Here is a 15,244-nt window from a genome sequence, read left to right as displayed (position 1 = left end):
GGAATACCACAGGGCAGAAAACGCTAGTGGGAGTTGTGTACAGACCACCAAACAGTAGTAGTGAAGTTGGGGACAGCATCAAACAAGAAATTAGGGATGCGTGCAATAAAGGTACAGCAGTTATCATGGGAGACTTTAATCTACATAGAGATTGGGCTAACCAAACTGGTAGCGATACAATGGAGGAGGATTTCCTGGAGTGTATTGGGGTTGGTTTTCTGGAACAATATGTCAAGGAACCAACTAGAAGGCTGGCCATCCTAGATTGGGTGATGTGTAATGAGAAAGGACTAATTAGCAATCTTGTTGTTCGAGGCCCCTTGGAGAAGAGTGACCATAATATGATAGAATTCTTTATTAAGATGGAGAGTGACACAGTTAATTCAGAGACTAGGGTCCTGAACTTGAGGAAAGGTAACTTCGATGGTATGAGACGTGAATTGGCTAGAATAGACTGGCAAATGATACTTAAAGGGTTGACGGTGGATAGGCAATGGCAAACATTTAAAGATCACATGGATGAACTTCAAAAATTGTACATCCCTGTCTGGAGTAAAAATAAAATGGGGAAGGTGGCTTAACCATGGCTAACAAGGGAAATTAAGGATAGTGTTAAATCCATGGAAGAGGCATATAAATTGGCCAGAAAAAGCAGCAAACCTGAGAACTGGGAGAAATTTAGAATTCAGCAGAGGAGCACAAAATGTTTAATTAGGAAGGGGAAAATAGAGTATGAGAAGAAGCTTGCCGGGAACATAAAAACTGACTGCAAACGCTTCTATAGACATGTGAAGAGAAAAAGATTAGTGAAGACAAACGTAGGTCCCTTGCAGTCAGATTCATGTGAATTTATAATGGGGAACAAAGAAGTGGCAGACCAGTTGAACAAATAATTTGGTTCTGTCTTCATGAAGGAAGACACAAATAACCTTCCGGAAGTATTAGGGGACCGAGGGTTTAGTGAGAAGGAGGAACTGAAGGATATCCTTATCAGGCAGGAAATTATGTTAGGGAAATTGATGGGATTGAGGGCCGATAAATCCCCGGGGCCTGATAGTCTGCATCCCAGATTACTAAGGGAACTTGCCCTAGAAATAGTGGATGCATTCGTGATTATTTTCCAACAGTCTATCGACTCTGGATCAGTTCCTATGGACTGGAGGGTAGCTAATGTAACACCACTTTTTAAAAAAGGAGGGAGAGAGAAAACGGGTAATTATAGACCGGTTAGCCTGACATCAGTCGTGGGGAAAATATTGGAATCAATTATTAAAGATGAAATAACAGCACATTTGGAAAGCAGTAACAGGATCAGTCCAAGTCAGCATGGATTTATGAAAGGGAAATCACGCTTGACAAATCTGGAATTTTTTGAGGATATAACTACTAGAGTGGACAAGGGAGAACCAGTGGATGTGGTGTATTTGGACTTTTGACAAGGTTCCACACAAGAGATTGGTGTGCAAAATTAAAGCACATGGTATTGGAGGTAATGTACTGACCTGGGTAGAGAACTGGTTGGCAGTCAGGAAGCAGAGAGTCGGGATAAACGGGTCCTTTTCAGAGTGGCAGGCAGTGACTAGAGGGGTGCCGCAGGGCTGAGTGCTGGAACCCCAGCTATTTACAATATACATTAATGATTTGGATGAAGGAATTTAGTGTAATATCTCCAAGTTTGCAGATGACACTAAACTGGGTGGCGGTGTGAGCTGTGAGGAGGATGCTAAGAGGCTGCAGAGTGACTTGGACAGGTTAGGTGAATGGGCAAATGAATGGCAGATGCAGTATAATGTGGATAAATGTGAGTTTATCCACTTTGGGGGCAAAAACACGAAGGCAGAATATTATCAGAATGGTGGCAGATTAGGAAAAGGAAAGGTGTATCAGTCATTGAAAGTTGGCATGCAGGTACAGCAGGTGGTGAAGAAGGCAAATGGTATCTTGGCCTTCATAGCTAGGGGATTTGAGTATAGGAGCAGGGAGGTTTTACTGCAGTTGTACAGGGCCTTGGTGAGGTCTCACCTGGAATATTGCATTCCGTTTTGGTCTCCTAATCTGAGGAAGGACGGTCTTGCTATTGATGGAGCCATCCTGATTCCCGGGATGGCTGGATTGACATATGAGGAGAGACTGGATCGACTGGGCCTTTATTCACTGGAGTTTAGAAGAATGAGAGGGGATCTCACAGAAACATATAAAATTCTGATGGGACTGGACAGGTTAGATGCAGGAAGAATGTTCCCAATATTGGGGAAGTCCAGAACCAGGGGACACAGTCTAAGGATAAGGGGTAAGCCATTTAGGACTGAGATGAGGAGGAACTTCTTCACTCAGAGAGTTGTTAACCTGTGGAATTCCCTACCATAGAGAGTTGTTGATGCCAGTTCATTGGATATATTAAAGAGGGAGTTAAATATGGTCCTTCCGGCTGAAGGGATCGAGGGGTATGGGGCGAAAGCAGGAAAGGGGTACTAAGGTGAATGATCAGTCATGATCTTATTGAATAGTGGTGCAGGCTCGATGGGCCGAATGGCCTACTCCTGCACCTATTTTTTATGTTTCTCTGTTTCTAGCCTGCAGATGCAGCAGTTAAAGAGTAGCACAAAATGTCACCGTACATTGGAAAGTCCTATTTTAAGTGTGTTGCCTATAGATGTCACATGCAAAAGGATTATATAGGGTTCTGACATTATATAATAATTTTTAATTTATTATAGATTAGAAGTTATAAAATGTAAATTTATATACTTTGAGAACATTTTCTCCACAATATAGTGAAGGCAGTAGCAATCATCAATGTATATTCTCCATTCACAATGAAAGACAATGGAACTAATATAAAGACTACTTGTCAAGTTAATATTTTTTATTGTATTCCAAGATTTGAATTGTTGAGGTTTTGATACTTTTTATGACAAAAATAATTTATTTATCATGGAATTCATTAAAATGTTTTTTCAGTATGTTAACATTTATGTTATGGTAACATGCTGAGAGGATTGAATTTTCTTTTTTAATTTGTTTTTGTTAATTATGTCTTGATTTGTTGATCTAAAGCAGAAGCAAATCAAATTTACTGAATGCACCAAATCTGTTTTAAGGCTTTATTAATTAAATTGATTTGTAAAACACTGTGGATTATTGATACGTTTTCTGTGAAGGAATATGGCTGGGGACAAAGAACTCGTCTTATTAACGGATTTTCTGATGGCACACACATTTTGAAAACAATTCTACTCCAAGCATTTTTGCATGCTGATTTGTTCTTATATATTTTTCAAAATTAAACTTTGCTGTCCACCAAATACGTAAACCCCAATTTTAATCCAGGGTGAGAGAAGTGCCAACGGCTAGTGGGACAAGCAGCACTGAGCTACTGGGTGTCCGAATTAAGGTTTTATTCATATTAATTCTTGGGATGTGGGTATTATTGGCAAGGGCAGCAATTAGTGCGCATCCCTAGTTGACCTGAGAATGGGGTGGTGGGCTTATTAAAAATAAAAATAAGCAGAGTAGGTCAGGAAGGGACAGAGAGGGTAACAAAGGAAACAAGGCATAATTGACTAAGGTGACATCAGGGAAAAATAGAAAAAAATCAAAGCTAAAGGGACAATATCTAAGTGCACGAAGCATTCGCAACAAAATAGATGAATTAATAGTGCAGATAGAAATTAATAGCCATTACAGTGACGTGGTTGCAAAGTGAACAAGGTTGGGAACTAAATATTCCAGGATAATTAACTTTTAGAAGAGATAGGCAAAATGGAAAAGGTGGAGGGGTACCCCTGATAATAAAGGATGGGATAAAGGCAGTAGAGAGAAAGGATCTTAGCTCGGAAAATCTAGAGGTATAATCAGTTTGGCTGGAGCTAAGGAACAGCAAGGGGCAGAAAACATTCGTGGGAGTTGTTTATAGGCTCCCAAACAGTAGTGGTAATGCAGGGCACAGCATAAATCAGGAAATTACAGGTGCATGTAACAAAGGTAATACAGTATTCACGGGGGGCTTTAATCTACATATAGACTGGGCAAACCAAAAATGCAGTAGTTGTGTGGAGGACGAATTCATGGAATGTATACAAGATGGTTTTCTAGATCAGTATTTTGATGAACCAACAAGGGAACAAGTTATTTTAGATCGAGTATTGTGCACTGAGAAAGGTTAATTAATAGCCTTGTAATAAAGGGGCCTTTAGGGAAGAGTGACCATAATATATCAGAAATTTATATTGAGTTTGAAAGTGATTTAAATCCGAAACTAGGGTCTTAAATCTAAACAAAGCAAACTATGTAGGTATGAGGGTCGAGTTGGCTAAGGTAGATTGGGAAACTACATTAAAATATATGACAGTAGACAAGCAATGGTTAGCATTTAAAGAGTTAATACATAATTTACATCAAACATACATTCCTTTAAGGCACAAAAACCCCAAGGGAAAAGTGGTTCAACCGTGGCTAACAAGAGAAGTTAAAGATAGTATTAGATCAAAGGATGAGGCTTATAATGTTGCCAAAAAGAGCAGTATGCCTGAGGATTGAGAGGATTTTAGAATTCAGCCAAGGAGTACGAAGAAATTGATAATGAAAGGTGTTATGTATGCAACACCATGTAACCAGCATTTCTACCGCCACCAGAGGGCGCAAATGTTGGAGGGCATCCCTTGGGAGCACTGTATATAAGCAGGTCTCCCATGCTGTGCCAGCACTCTGGAGTCAGAAAAAAGAGACTAAGGTCACACTTACTCAAGTCTACAGTACTCAGTCACATTGCTTTATTCGAGATACAACAATTGGCGACGAGATAACGAACCATCACGCGAAAATGCAGAGAACTGTTGGAATCCTGGAGAAATTCTCAGAAGGTGACAATTGGGAAGTCTTTGTGAAGCGACTCGACCAAGACTTTGTGGCCAACGAGCTGGAAGGGAATGTGAACGCTGCCAAATGAAGGGCGATCCTCCTCACCGTCTGTGGGGCAACAACCTATGGCCTCATGAAGAATCTTCTTGCTCCGGTGAAACCAACAACCAAATCATATGAAGAACTGTGTACGCTGGTCCGGGAGCACCTAAATCCGAAGGAGAGCGTTCTGATTGCAAGGCATCGATTTTACACATGTCAACAGTCTGAAGGCCAGGAAGTGGCGAGCTACGTCGCCGAACTAAAGCGCCTTGCAGGATATTACGAATTCGATAGATTCCTGGAGCAAATGCTAAGAGACTTTTTTGAGCTTGGCATTGGCCATGACGGTATCCTTCGCAAACTGTTGACTGTTGAAACACCGAACCTGAGCAAAGCCATAACGATAGCCCAAGCATTTATGTCCACCAGCAATAACACCAAACAAATTTCCCAGCATAAAGATGCTTCGACAAGTAATGTACACAAAGTAATGTCGTTTTCAGGCAGGAATGCATATGGCAGAACGTACACGGCTGCAGCTGCACAACCTCAGATGACTCCAAGTCCGCCATCAAGCGTGAATGCGAGGCAATTGACACCTTGTTGGCGCTGCGGAGATGATCATCGAGCCCATCAATGCTGCTTCAAACACTATGCGTGCAAAGGTTGTGGAACAATGGGACACCTACAGTGAATGTGCAGACGAGCTGCAAACCCTGCAAACCACCACATTGTAGAGGAAGACCAATCCATGGCGGATCAAACTGGACTAGAGACTCGAACCAAGGAAGCAGAAGTGTACGCAGTACGCACCTTCACCACGAAATGTCCACTGATCATGTTAAAAGTTGAACTGAATGGAATTCCAGTATCCATGGAATTGGGTGCGAGTCAGTCTATCATGAGCAAAAAGGCCTTCGAGAGTCTGTGGTGCAACAAGGCACAAAGGCCTAAGCTGAGCCTTATTCATACCAAGCTGAGAACTTACACTAAAGAGCTGATGCCTGTAATTGACAGCGCAGCAGTAAAAGTCTCCTACGATGGAGCGATGCACAAACTACCACTGTGGATTGTACCAGGAGATGGCCCCACACTGTTCGGCAGAAGCTGGCTGGGAAAAATCTGCTGGAACTGCGATGACATCCGAGCGCTTTTGTCTGTCGACGACGCCTCATGTGCCTAGGTCTTGAGTAAGTTCCTGTCGCTGTTTGAACCAGGCATCGGAAGTTTCTCTGGGGCGAAGGTGCAGATCCACTTGGTTCCCGGTACACGACCCATCCACCACAAGGCACATGCGTTGCCATAATGATGTGAGAGAAAGTGGAGATCGAGCTGGACAGGCTGCAATGATAGGGCATCATCACGCCGGTTGATTTCAACGAGTAGGCCAGTCCGATTGTTCTGGTTCTCAAAGGTGATGGCACGGTCAGAATTTGTGGGGACTATAAAGTAACAATTATCCATTTTTCGCTGCAGGACCAGTACCCGCTACCCAAGGCAGATGACCTATTTGCGATGCTGGCAGGAGGGAAGACGTTCACCAAATTGGATCTGACCTCTGCCTAAATGACGCAGGAGCTGGCGGAATCTTCGAAAGGTCTCAACTGCATCAACACGCACAAAGATCTGTTCATCTACAATAGATGCCTGTTTGGGATTCGATTGGCCGCGGCTATTTTTCAAAGGAACATGGAGAGTCTGCTAAAGTCGGTTCCGCGCGCCGTGGTTTTCCAGGACGACATACTGTTCACAGGTCGGGACACCGTCGAACATTTGAAGAACCTCGAAGAGGTTCTAAGTCGGCTAGATTGTGTGGGGCTCAGGTTGAAATGCTCGAAGTGTGTTTTCCTGGCACCTGAGGTCGAGTTCTTAGGGAGAAGAATTGCAGCAGTCGGCATCAGACCCACCGATGCTAAGATGGATGCCATCAAGAACGTGTCGAGACCACAGAATGTGACGGAGCTGCGGTCATTCCTGGGACTCCTCAATTACTTTGGTAATTTCCTACCCAGGTTAAGCACTTTGCTAGAACCTCTACACATGTTGTTACACACGGGAGATGACTGGGTATGGGGGAAATCACAAGAGACTACTTTTGAGAAAGCCAGAAATCTGTTATGTTCCAACAAACTGCTTGTTCTGTATGATCCATGTAAACGTTTAGTGCTAGCTTGCGATGCGTCTTCGTACGGGGTTGGGTGTGTGTTACAACAAGCAAACGAATCGGGAACATTGCAACCAGTTGCTTATGCGTCCAGGAGTTAGTCCAAGGCCGAAAGAGCCTACAGCATGATTGAAAAAGCTCTGGCATGCATTTACGGGGTGCAAAAAATGCACCAGTATCTGTTTGGGCTTAAGTTCGAGTTAGAAACTGACCATAAGCCGCTCATATCGCTATTCGCAAAGAGCAAAGGATCAATACCAATGCCTCTGCTCGCATCCAAAGATGGGCTCTCACGCTGTCTGCATATAACTATGTAATTCACCACAGGCCAGGCACAGAGAACTGCGCTGATGCTCTCAGTCGGCTACCATTGCCCACCACCGGGGTGGAAAAGGCACAGTCTGCAGACTTGCTCTTTGTGATGGATGCATTTGAAAACGAAAAGTCACCCGTTATGGCCCGCCAGATCAGGACCTGACCAGCAAAGATCCTTTACTGTCCCTTGTAAAAAACTGTGTTCTCCATGGGAGCTGGTCCAGCATCCCAGCAGAGATGCATGAAGAGATCAAGCTGTTCCAGCGGCGCAAAGACGAAATGTCTATGCAGGCGGACTGCCTTTTGTGGGGTAATCGCGTGGTTTTGTCTAAGAAAGGCAGGGAAACGTTTATAAGCGGCCAACACAGTACCCACCCAGGCATAGTAATGATGAAAGCTATAGCCAGATCCCATATGTGGTGGCCCGGCATCAACTCAGATTTGGAGTTTTGCGTGCGTCAATGCAACACTTACTCTCAACTGAGCAATGCACCCAGGGAGGCACCACTAAGTTTGTCATGGCCCTCCAAACGGTAGTCTAGGATCCTCGTTGACTTCGCTGGACCGTTTCTCGGCAAAATGTTCTTGGTTGTTGTGGATGCTTATTCAAAATGGATTGAGTGTCTGTAATAATGTCTGTAAGCACGTCCACTGCCTCCATCGAAAACCTACGAGCCATGTTTGCCACGCATAGCCTGCCTGATGTCCTTGTCAGCGACAACGCGCCGTGCTTCACCAGCGTTGAATTCAAGGAATTAATGACTCGCAATAGGATCAAGCGCGTCACATCTGCCCCGTTCAAGCCCGCATCCAATGGCCAGGCAGAACAGGCAGTCCAAATCATCAAGCAAAGCTTGAAATGCTGTCGGAAGGCTCCCTGCAGACTCGCCTGTCCCGAGTCCTGCTCAGCTACTGCACAAGACCCCACTCGCTCACCGGGGTTCCCCCTGCCAAACTACTCAAAACAAGGCTCTCTCTAATCCACCTTGATCTCCATGATCATGCGAGGGCAGGCGGCATCAACAAAGCATATACCATGATCACACAAATTTGTCACGCGATATTGAAATCAATGACCCTATATATGTACTCAACACTGTACATGGTCCCAAATGGCTTGCTGGCACTGTCGTAGCCAAAGAAGGGTATAAGGTGTTTGAGGTCAAACTTACAAATGGACTAGCTTAGACCAAACCAAACTGCGATTCACAGATAGCGACGAGCAAACTGAAGAGGACACCACCAACTTCGACCCTCCGATAAAATCACAAGTAGCAACCAACATCACGGTTGACTACGAAGCTGAACTCATCGTCCTCAGCAGCCCAGCGAAGGCCCACTGAACTCACCTGCACCTGTGTTTGTACCGAGACGATCGACTAGGGAGCAGAAAGCCCCAGATCGTCTCACCCTGTAAATAAGTGTACCATTGACTTTGGCGGGGGGGACGGTGGGGACTGATGTTATGTATGCAACACCATGTAACCAGCATTTCTACTGCTACCAGAGGGCGCATCTGTTGGAGTCCCAAGGGATCCCAGCATCTCTAGGGAGCACTTTATATAAGCAGGCCTTCTGGAGTCAGAATAAAGAGACTAAGGTCACACTAACTCATGTCTACAGTACTCAGTCACATTGCTTTATTCGAGATACAACAAAAGGGAAAATAGAATATGAGAGTAAACTAGCGAGCGACATAAAAACAGATGGTAAAAGCATTTATAAATATGTAAAAAGGAAAAGATTATCGAAATTAAATGTGCGTCCCTTACACATAGAGTCAGGAAAATTATAATGGGGATTAATGAAATGGCAGAGAAATTAAACACGCTGCCCATATATTTTCTTCTCCCTCATGCTTGCATCAGGCCTCACCTTAAATGTTATCTGTTTCAAACACTCCATGTGACAGTGAGTTCCGCATTCTCACTACTCTCTGTGTAAAGAAATTCCTCCTAAATTCTTTATTTAATCTGTTAATGGCTAGGTTTTAAATATCTCCTCTTGGTCTAGACTCACTCACAAGTAGAAACAGTATCTCCATGTCCAAACTATTGAACCTCCTCTTAATTTTAAAGACCTCTATCAGGTCTCTTCTTAATCATCTCTTTTCCAGAAAAGGGAACTTCAATCTGCTCAATCTTTCCTAATAGATGCATCTTCTCAATTCTGGTAACATTCTTGTAAATCTTTGATGTGCTTTCTCCAGAGCTTCAATGTTTTTTTGAAATTTGGAGTCCAGAACTATGCACAGTACTCCAAGTGTAGTCTAACTAAGGTTCTATATAAATTTAACATTAACTCCTTTTTTTGCAAAACACCACTTTTCATTTTCTGAGTTTGAGAATTTTCCTTTAACTTCTACCCTCCGTTTTCTGTTTTGTAACCATCTTTCACTGCATGCTGCTACCTGGCCACTGACTCCACACACCCTGACCTTTGTCTTGAGTCTCAAGCTTGATCGAAGAGGTGAGTTTTAAGTTCTTAAAGGAAAGGATGGTGGAGAGACAGAGAGCTTTAGGGAGGGAATTTCAGAGTGGAGGGTCAGATTGCTCAAGGCACAATCCTCAATGGTGAGAGATGCACTTGGCCAGAGTTCGAAGAATGCAGAGATCTCAGAGGGTTGTAGGGCTGGAAAAGTTACAGAGATAGGGAGGAACAAGGCCATGAAGCGATTGAAACATGTGGATAAGAATTTTAAATTTGAGGCTTGGAGTGACCAGGAGCCAATGTAGGTCAGCGAGCACAAGGGTGATGAGTGAGAAGGACTTGGTGCGAGCTAGGATACAGGCAAGAGAGTTTTTCTGGGTTGATGTTTACGGAGAGTGAAAAATGGGAGGCTGGCCAGCAGAGAGCATTGGAATAGTCCAATAGATGAGGGTTTCAGCAGCAGATGGGTTGAAACAGTTGACATTACGATGGTGGAACTAGGTGATCTTTGTGATGGAGAGGATATGGCAGTTCAGTCTAACCTGAGACAATGGCCAGCGATGGGATGGAATTGGTGGTGATTATAAGGAATGTGTGGTGGGGCTGAAGACAATGCTTTTAGTCTTTCCAATGTTTAACTGGAAGAAGTTGTGACTTATCCAGGACTAGAGGTCGGACAAGCCATCCAACAACCCAGAGGCATCACGACAGATATTCGAGACTGCCTGAGGGAAAAAGATTAGCATTACCCAGTGGCTGACACAATGGTGATGATTTTCATATGGAGCGTAAATCGGTGGGTGTCATGCACAATGTCTGCTCCGAACAGTCAGCTGGGGGCCCAAACCATTTTGCTTTGGATCCTCGTTATAATGTGGTTCATTAGTTGCTAGTTCGAAATGCGCACCCCAATAGGCAGTTTGTCAATCTGGAAGTGGGAAATTGGGCACGATGATTGAATCTGAAGGCCCTGCAGCAGCACCTTAAAGTTTAAGGGACAGAAGCATCAGGACCGAAGCACCCCATTTGAAGAGCAACCAACATTTTTGTAGAACCTACTGCAGTAAGTACCTTAAATATGTAAGTCTTTCAGGTTCAAGAATAAAAGGAAACAGACATGAACTGGAGGTTGGCTTAGAAAATACAATCCCTGAACTCCCTTGGAGGATGCATACTCAATGGGCTAGATTTTCAGTCTTTGGAAAACAGTAGTTTCACGCCAAAATTATCATTTGTCCGTGCTACCCCGTTTTTAGGCCAAAGTTTCAGCTTTTATGCCTGTGCCAGGGGCATAAGGAGGTGTTGCACGACGATTCACGGCGCAAACTGCATGTTTCGGCAACTTTAGTCCGGGGTCGGGAGCGCTGCAAGCGAGGCTTTGGGAGGGAGAAAAAAACATTCAAAAAAACATTCAAAAAATATTCACAAAATATTTACTAAATCGCTGAAAAATAATTTTAAAATACAAACCTTTTTTGCAGGTTTTCATACTTACCGCTGCTGGCAGGGCTGCACCAACAGGTATTCTGGGTGCGGTGTATGGGTCGGAAGAGTGCCGAAAGAACGACGCAAAGGCAATCTGCGTCGTTGCACGTCGGCGCACCTCTCCCCGACAGTACTTGGAAGTGCCGCCGCAAAGAGGTACCTGAGGATCCCTCTGAACGGGTTTTCGCCGCGGAGGGTCAAATTGCGGCGAAAACCGGTCGCAAACCTGGTGAAAATCCGGCCCAAAGGTTCCATTTACCAGGTACATGGCATATTTATACATGCGACAAAGTTTTGCCAGGCAATCTATTGTACCATATGGTTGAGCCATGACCAAAATAGTTGTTTTATTGTGAATCATACATACCGACAGGGCATACAATTGCAGTTGCTCCAGATGTTCCTGTGAAATGGGGATGGGAGTTCTGGCTCTGAATTTTGGGTTGACATCCAACAGGATAATCACGACTGGGATGTGGGTGACCATCTCATCATATGTGTTGTGGGAGCCCATCTAGTTGCAGGTATAAATATGGTTGTGGCCATGACAGGAGCGGTTAGACTTTTAATTAGCCTCCAAATCCTTCCACTACTTCACACTATTCTCCAAGGGAAGAGTGTGAAGATATAAAAACAACAACATGTCTGTCTCTTCACCTTTCAACATGTCAAAACTATTTCACTACTCGCACGAGAAGGTGGCACTTAATAAAATGGAACAAATGTGACCTGAAGAATGGCTCAGAAATGACAATTCCCTGATTCCCTTGGACGATGACACCTTAGTTAACCTGGTCTGCAAGGGGAGCAGGTGAAGCTGGGGCCTCCCCAATCTGTGGGAGAGTATCATGGAGCTCTTATGTCTCACAGTAGAAGATAATAACTGTTGTAGGAAAATAGCATGATGGAAATTCAATCAGGAAAGTTGTCAGGGAAATACTGATCTAGTTACAGAACACAGACAGGATACTATACTGATCTAATTAACAAACTGCCATTGTCACTATTTCTGAGGTAATGACTCAAGAATGTCGAGTCAGGTAGGCAAACAAGGTAAATAAGCTAGATGTGTGTCATGTATGTACATTCTGTTTGCAGCCACCAGATGGGGTCATTGTTGGAGGCCGCTGAGCAGCACGCACATGGTGCAGCTCAGGTATAAAAGGACAGCCATTTTGAGAGTCAAGCACTTTGGGCCTCAATAAAGCAGAGCCAAGGTTGTACCTTGCTTAGTTAAACAGTACTCAGTTTGAACCTTTAGTGCACACATAACATTTGGCGACGAGAATACAAGAATCTTTGTTTGCAAAATTAGTACGATTGGATTTTTAGAGCGATTCGTGGAGGGAGAAGAATGGGCAGACTTTGTGAGCCGTTTGAACCAGTACTTCGTGGCCAACAAAATGAAAGGGGTCGACGACGCAGATCGGTGCCGGGCTGTGTTCCTCACTGTGTGCGGTTCAAAGATCTACAGTCTGATAAAGAATCTACTCATGCCTAGTGATCCAACAGGGAAAATGTACGAGGAGTTGTGTACATTAGTACGGGAGCACCTCAAGCCAGACGACGGCATCATCATCTCGAGATACAGGTGTTATACACACGTTCGATCGGAGGGCAAGAGCGCAGCAGAATTCATTGCCGACCTGAGACGTCTAGCGGGACCGTGCAAGTTCGGGACGGTGTTGGCAGACATGCTGCGGGACTTCTTTGTTATCGGTATCAACCACGGGGTGATCCTGCGCAAACTTCTGGTGGCGGAGGAGTTGGATTTAAAAAGGGCCATCCAGATCGCTCAATCATATATGGCGACAAACAGGCATCTAAAGCAAATAGCGATTAAGAACCAAACCTCGGCAAGTATTGTAAATGCGATTGATTCGGCGTTCGGCAGAGCGGCACATGGCAGAGCCTATCTGGCTGCGTTCGCGAAACCTGTGGCTGCCCAAAGTCCACCAACGGGAATGTATTCGACCTCTCCGTGTTGGCGTTGTGGGGGAAATCATCGACATCAGCAGTGCCGATTTAAGCAATATAGTTTCAAAGGTTGTCTGAGAGTGGGGCATCTCCGCAGATGAGCAAGCGAGCTGCCACACACCATGTGGAGGATGAGAGTCAGACTAGCGCGGATCCAGATACGCAATCCGAGATGCCAGAGGAGGAAGTGTATGGACTGTATTCCTTCATAACCAAGACTAAACCAATTTTGATTAATGTGAAGTTTAATGGGATACCGGTATCGATGGAACTGGATACGGGGGCGAGTCAATCGATCATGAATGAGAGGGTACTTAATAAGCTGTGGGGCACTAAGACTGTGAGGCCCAGACTGAGCTCTGTTAACGCCAAGCTGTGCACGTACACCAAAGAACGGATAAAGGTGATTGGCAGTGCACAAATTAATGTGTCATATAAAGGTGCGGTTCACGAGTTACCGCTGTGGATTGTTCCAGGCAATGGCCCATTGCTGCTCGGCAGGAGCTGTTTGGAGAAAATCAGATGCGACTGGAACGACATAAAGGCGTTGTCATCGGAGGAAGATACATGTGCCCAAGTATTGAGCAAGTTCCCTTCGTTATTCGAAACGGGTATCGGCAACTTCACAGGAGCCAAGGTGCAGATCCACGTCTACTCAGGTGCAAGACCCGTCCATCATAAAGCTCGGGCAGTGATGTAAATGATGAGGGAGTAGGTCGAAATTGAACTGGACAGACTGCAGTGTAAAGGGATCATATCACCGGTCAAATTTCATGAATGGGCCAGCCCCATTGTACCTGTGCTGAAAAGTGATGGCACAGTCAGAATCTGTGGAGACCACAAGGCTGCGATCAACAGGGTTTCGAAACAAGATCAATAGCTGTTACCGAAGGCTGTAGACTTGTTTGCGACGCTAGCCAGTGGGAAGTCGTTCACAAAACTGGACTTGACATCGGCCTATATGACACAGGAGTTGGTCGAGATGTCAAAGAGACTTACGTGCATTAATACGCACATAGGACTGCTTATTTACCACAGGTGCCCTTTCGCAATTCGCTCGGCTGCAGCAATATTCCAGAGGAATATGGAAAGTCTACCGAAGTCTGTTCCCAGAACCGTCGTGTTCCAAGATGACATCCTGATCACCGGTCGTGACTCCAAGGAACATCGGAACAACCTGGAAGAGGTTCTACTGCATTTGGATAGAGTGGGACTCAGACTGAAATGCTCGGAGTGCGTCTTTATGGCACCGGAGGTTGAATTCCTCGGGAGGAAAATCGCCACTGATGGCATCAGGCCTACTGACATGAAAACCAAGGCCATCAAGAATGCATCCAAGCCTCAGAATGTGATGGAGCTGTGTTTGTTCCTGAGTCTACTCAACTACTTTGGTAACTTCCTACCTAAATTGAGCACCTTAATAGTACCACTGCACATGCTATTGAGAAAAGGCGACAACTGGGTGTGAGGCGCATCGCAAGACAGAGCTTTCGAGAAAGCCGCCAATCTGCTTTGCTTGAACAAGTTGCTGGTACATTACGACCCATGTAAATGTTTAGTTTTGGTCTGTGACGCATCGTCATGTGAAATTGGTTGCGTACTCCAACAAGCCAATGAGTCGGGGAAACTTCAACCTGTCGCGTATGCATCCAAAAGTTTGGCTAAAGCAGAAAGAGCCTACAGCATAGTAGAAAAAGAAGCTTTAGCGTGTGTGTATGGTGTTAAAAAGATGCATCAATACCTGTTTGGTCTGAGGTTCAAATTAGAGACTGATCACAAGCTGCTCATTTCATTATTTTCCAAGAGCAAAGGTATCAAAACCAACGCTTCAACCCGTATCCAAAGGTGGGTGCTGACATTATCTGCCTATGATTATGTAATTCGCCACAGACTTGGCAGAGAGAATTGTGCCGATGCTTTGAGCCGGTTGCCGTTGCCCACACCGGATGTGGAAATGCCATAACCGGTAGA

At 44.7% G+C, this 15,244-nt stretch overlaps 1 protein-coding gene and 1 long non-coding RNA gene across 8 annotated transcripts in view; one reads left to right on the top strand and one right to left on the bottom strand.

The window, feature by feature from the left end:
* spock3 (SPARC (osteonectin), cwcv and kazal like domains proteoglycan 3) overlaps positions 1-15,244 on the bottom strand; it is a 1,033,635-nt gene that overhangs the window by 338,466 nt on the left and 679,925 nt on the right. The gene's annotated exons all lie outside the window — the stretch shown is intronic.
* Positions 1-15,244, top strand: part of LOC139245886 (uncharacterized) — a 69,410-nt gene that overhangs the window by 30,939 nt on the left and 23,227 nt on the right. Inside the window, exon 3 of one of the 4 annotated variants that reach the window (XR_011590143.1) lies at positions 11,293-11,539. The exons of the other annotated variants lie outside the window; for them this stretch is intronic. This is a non-coding gene — a long non-coding RNA (uncharacterized lncRNA). Of the gene's footprint in view, positions 1-11,292; positions 11,540-15,244 lie in introns of those variants that run through there. 4 annotated transcript variants of the gene reach the window in all.

The sequence above is a fragment of the Pristiophorus japonicus genome, chromosome 2, assembly GCF_044704955.1.
Source record: "Pristiophorus japonicus isolate sPriJap1 chromosome 2, sPriJap1.hap1, whole genome shotgun sequence".
In the NCBI taxonomy this organism is placed as follows: Eukaryota; Metazoa; Chordata; class Chondrichthyes; family Pristiophoridae; genus Pristiophorus; species Pristiophorus japonicus.
This window is presented reverse-complemented; position numbering and strand designations above follow the sequence as displayed.